The sequence below is a fragment of the Pinus tabuliformis genome, chromosome 5_2 (genome assembly GCF_031772625.1).
Source record: "Pinus tabuliformis cultivar Carrire ecotype Pingquan chromosome 5_2, CPIR1, whole genome shotgun sequence".
NCBI lineage: Eukaryota > Viridiplantae > Streptophyta > Pinopsida > Pinales > Pinaceae > Pinus > Pinus tabuliformis.
Genome location: NC_142306.1, coordinates 170,439,925 through 170,445,613, shown reverse-complemented (window position 1 = coordinate 170,445,613; position 5,689 = coordinate 170,439,925).

Sequence of the window (5,689 nt, the reverse complement as noted above, 5' to 3'; positions counted from 1 at the left end):
TGTTGTGGGATCAGCATCGGAACCCTCTCTAAGCCAAAACTCACAACTAAAGGCCCATAACCAAAAGTCTTTAGCTGTCCGTTTTTGGCTCTAGTCAGTTGGCCCTTTAAATTGGCCAACACAGCATCACACCAGTTGAAAATGGTACCTCGATAGCAATCAATCGCCATCCGCATCTGGGATCCAGTGGCAATGTGTAAAGTAGTCCCGCAAAGTCTGGTAACTGTAAAAGCAATCACCATAAGTTCAGGTCGGGATATAGTTTTGATCTCTATCCCCTTCTCCTGAGACTGAGTGTTACACCACTCTAGTCGGAGACTAGCGATGGACTGGCCACCCGGCCTAGTCCCGAACAGAGTCAAGTGTTCGCCTCTCTTGGGCAAACCAGTGAGGAAGTAGATATCTGAGGGCTCTATCTCGAGCTGGTGCCCTCCAATATAAAAACATTGGTCCTGAATGTTCCATCTCTCTACCAACCACTCTAGAAAGCGCACCTGGGCCCTCATGCTAGGTATGGCCCAGTATTTGTAAAGGTCGCATGCCTTCAAAGCATCAATGGACGGTTTATGACTAATGGCGGCCAAATCAACATCTTCGTGCTCTCTCTCGCGCCAATCAAGCATGGTGGGCAATCTACACACCAGAAAACATCCATTAGAATCCATGAAATCAAAAATTGTTGGTCCAATTTGGAGAATTTGGGGTTTGTAAACCCTTTGCGCGGAGTACGCACCCCGCCTTTAGGAACAGAGTGTGCGTACGCAGGTTCCCTTAAGGCAAGGTGCGTACGCCCGGCATTTTCCCAACTGAGAAAATGTCGAGGTACGCGGGTCCCTAGTGTGGCACCTCCGTACCCCGAAAGGCGGATCTTGAAACCCCAAAGCCTCCAAAAAATGACATCTAGGGCCTAAAAACAAATTCTAAATGGATGAAAATGAAGAGGAGGATGTTGTAGAATGCCTGAAAGAGACGGCATTCGATTTCGACGGTCGGATTCTCCGCAATGTCCACGGGAAGTTTCTTGCCAAAAGCCCTTTTTCTCTCCTCAACAGTAAAATGGTAAAAATGAATTGGTAAAAGCCCTTTTTATAGGTTTTTTGGGTAAATAAATGGTAAATTTGTTTATTTTTCACCATGAAAAGGTATTTTTCAAAGTATTTTTATCTATCTTTAAACAGGTATGAGTAATGTGTTGGTTTTTGTGCAGGATAAAAGGATTTTCAGGGAAAATTGTCATTTTTTACAAACAAAAACATCAGAGTCATATTTAAGCCCTTTTCTGACTCCTAAAACATGAAAAGATTGCCGAGCATTTCTTTTACACTCGTTAAAACGGAATTAAAATACGGTCCTCTTATAGCCCTTTTCTGACCGTAAAAACATGAAAAGATTGTCGGATTTTTGTCGTTTCAAATTCGATATTGGAAATAAAACGACGTGTACTTGATCACTTTTTACTTTTCAGGTCAAAGACACTAATTATGAAAGTACTCCTTGGTCGTAAAGATCAAGCGGTTCTCTCAAGTATTATTTTATACTTTTTCGGGCTTGGGAGACACAAATTTACGAAAAAGGTCAACCCTAGAGTCTTCTTAAGTTTTTTCAGACTCTCTAAAATTGAAAAACGCCGAGTTTCTCCTATACTGGACTCGTTAAAATTTCACAGTAAAGGACCTGTTCGATTACAAACAGGAACGGACCACTCCTTCTTACGGTTCGAATCTAAACTAAGTTTGACTCATCCGAAGGATGAGCTTATAATCAAGCATATGTTATCCTCCTCAAGCTTGTAAAAAATAAAGAGGTACTTGCCAGAAATGGTGGGGGAAAAGAGAGAAAAATGAGCCTATTTGTTATCCTTTGTCTCAGAAAAACCTTATCACCACTCTTGAACACAACACTTTTTCATTCACCTGGGTTGGGAAATCCTTTGCCTAACAGTTGATCAAACCACATTGAAAATCTTCAGCCGGTTCCGGGTATTAACTTTGGGTCAATTGTCACCAAGACATCTGTCGTGTCGTTATGTGTTCAAGAGGTCACTGCAAATAAACCATTCATCTGCAAAATACCTGTCATCCATTTTGACCATCCCTGAGTCAGTCCTTACAGCTACATTTCTTCAACTTGATCTATGATTTCATGTTGTGGGCTTGCCTACAACGGGTCGCTTTCTATCGACATCAGCACATTATCTAGAAATATGACCAAGAAATCGTCAGTACCTTGAAATTTGCATGCATCAATGGCAGGTTTCTCGCCTTTGACGACGGTTTACATCATTGACTTTCAATCGAAGGATTCCATGATATGTTCGACATCAACACATTCATTCACATCTCATGGATTGTACTGGGTACTTTGAGAACCATTGACATCACTGGTGGTCTCTCTCACACTTGTTAACAGTTTACATCATTGACTGGTAATCAAGTGGTTTCTACCATGTTCGACATCAACTCATTTATTCGCATGGATAGAATTGTACTATTTCGGGAAGTAGAAATGAAGACCCTGGATCTAGTTTCCACCATCCAGGCTGTGAGGATTTTTGTATTCATTATATAGTAGACTAATCATAAACAAATGGCTGCGTCCATACTGTGTCTACATGAGTCTATGATTATGATGTACTGCGAAATCATTCCTATATCAGAGCAGTAGTTAGTTTGTTAGTTAAAGTTTTCAATCTGAGTATGGGAATGCCTACCTCAGCGATGATATGATCTCATATATGTATTTTGTGTTGAATATTTGCAGGTTCCGACAGGGCTCTCCACAAGATAATCCTTGAAATGATAAAGTACTTCACCCTTCCTAGATGATATGAAACCCTAATCTACTACAGGCTTCGCACTTTAGGGGGCAATCTGTTACACTAAAATTTGTCACCATGACTATTTGCAGTTAGTATGGCTCCATCAACTGTCATACTATTCCTCCTTGGCAAGTCTTATACCTCTGCTCCTCATGTCAAACTCCAAGAAAGAGAGAAAGTCCTTAAAAAGTCAATTAACTCTGGTTACACAATTTCTCTTAACCTTACCTGCGTGTACGCACCTCAAGTTCACAATACCTGCGTACTTGTACGCTCTGTCTGTAAAGGGGTGGGTGCGTACTCCTGTAAAGGTCAAAAGGCGCGAGTTTTACTTCAAAAAAGTTACTTGTGGTCGAATCTAGAGCATTCTAGAAGATGGTTTGATGTGTATTGAGCGCCTCCAAATGGTTCATGCATCCCAAAGAAAGAGGAACTTATCCCATCAAGAGGGGAGCTATCCCATTGAAAGAGGGGCTTATCCCATTGATGGTGGACCTGATTAACTTCCTCCAAAGCATTATAAATACAGGCATTGGGCCAGAGGGAGGAGAGGTTGAAAGCTGAACATTCCTAAGGGTAGATGTTGCTGAAATTAGGACTCCCTTATAGAGCTTGAGAGGAGAGATTCCCATCCTTTCTTAGCTTCATTTGGAAGTGGGTGAGCTGATCAAAGTAAAGGAGAACTCTTGCTGGACCCTGGGAGGGACCTGCACAACACCAAGGCACTGGTTGTAATGGTTTCTTTTGTTTCCAATTAATACAATTAAGTTCATTTTTCTCAACAAGTTGTTATATATAATTTGTTTCATATACTCCTTGGTCTTTATGATGAATATGTTTTATTATATGAGTTATTCAGGTGCTATGTAATCGTTTGCTTGTTAGTGAATGCAGGTTTCAAAGAGAAGGAGGAGCTCATCTGGATCGGAGAGGCTTGGCTGCTACAAACAGCATTGGACTAAAGGTATGCTTTAAACACCTGGTTGCTTGTATTTTAAATGCATATTTAGGGAAAGATAGTGCTTGATTGTCTTGTTTGTCACTAGAGAGCCTTAGCTTCTAGGGAGGTCGGTTTTGTCCGCAAAATTAACTCTTTCCGCATGACACAAAGTAATACGAAGATTCACCTCCTTCCCAAGAAGTCCAGAATCCACTTCAAGGTCAAATCTGCCTCCAATGTCCAACGTTATAATCCTACACCACTTGTCTTCTCAATGAGAAATTACCAGCCCATTGTTCAAGGGCACACTCCCTGTGTGAATTTGATTCCATATGTTAATGTTAATGACCAAAAAATATATATCCTTGACCTTCCCTTTTCTACTACACAGTCCCTCGAGAAACTTGTTCACCCCCTTCCATGTAGTCACAAACCTTCCAAGTTCTGCTGGCACCCACATCCTGGGCAGTCCATCCCTCGGCAAGGTTTCCTCACATCAGAAGGTTCAGAAACCAAGGCATATCCATGCCTTAAAACCATCTTACTAGTCATAGCATGTTCATGCCACTCAATGGACACTATTGGGTACCAATGTCCCACAATGGCCATGCTCATGAATAGCGTACCAGCATACTGCTGCCTATTCTAATTCCTTTTGTTGTTGTTGCTAATGCTTGTCATTAGTTTTGACCACCCAACAAGGCATTTCATGCTTTCCTGTACCAAGAACATAATTTCCATTAGATTCAAAATAAATTGAAATAACTTCAAATCATACCTCATTAGTGGCCCATCAACAAAGTACACTTGCAATTATGTTTGCTTCTTGTCACAACAAGTCAAACTAACATCTTTGACCAAATCATCATGTATAAACATATCACATTAGGTTAGCTCAAAATAAAACCATCATAGATAAAAATCATAAATCACATGTAACCATCATAAACCAAAATCATAGATCACATGTAATCATCCTAGACCAGAATCATAAATCACATTCATAATAAAATTGAAATAAACTACTGATACTTATCCTTTAATCAATCCTTAGCTTCTACCTTTGTCTTTATTCTATATGCACATCGAATTGGTTTCCACACCAGACAAACTCCTAGTGCCTTCTCCTCAACCATGTACGGATACACATAGTGTGCATCACACACATATAACCACACACGACATACAACACCATGCAAGACATGCACCTACACCTGACATACCACACATACACCTACACCTAGTGTACAACACAACACAATACATACTCCTACATCTGGTGTAAACCACAACACAATACAGACACCTACACCCAGTGTAGAAAACAACACAAATACGTACATAGAGTACAACACAATGAATACATATGTCACGATACCATGGAAACACAATGCACATACATAGTATCGCATGCCCACAACACAACATGTACAACACACTCACAATACCACATGTACACCAGTACCATATGTACAACATGTACACAGTACCACCTGTACACAACACCATCTTCAAAACATGTGCACAACATCACATGTACACAACACCACCTGCACAATGTGAACACAATGCCACATGTACATCGCACCACTTGTATAACGTGTACACAATACCACATGGATGACATGTACACAACACCACATGTACACAGCATCACGCGTATGACATGTACACAGCACCCCCTACATGTAGCACCACATGTGCAACATGTACACAACACCACATGCACACAAAACCCTATGTGCAGTCATGCACACAACACCATATGACATAGTGCCACTTGTAAAGCATGCACACAACAACATATGTACATAGCATTGCATATAAAACATGTACATAACATCATATGTACACAACATTGCATATCCAACATGCGCACAACACCATATGCACACAACACTGCATATCCATCATGTGCACAGTATGATATG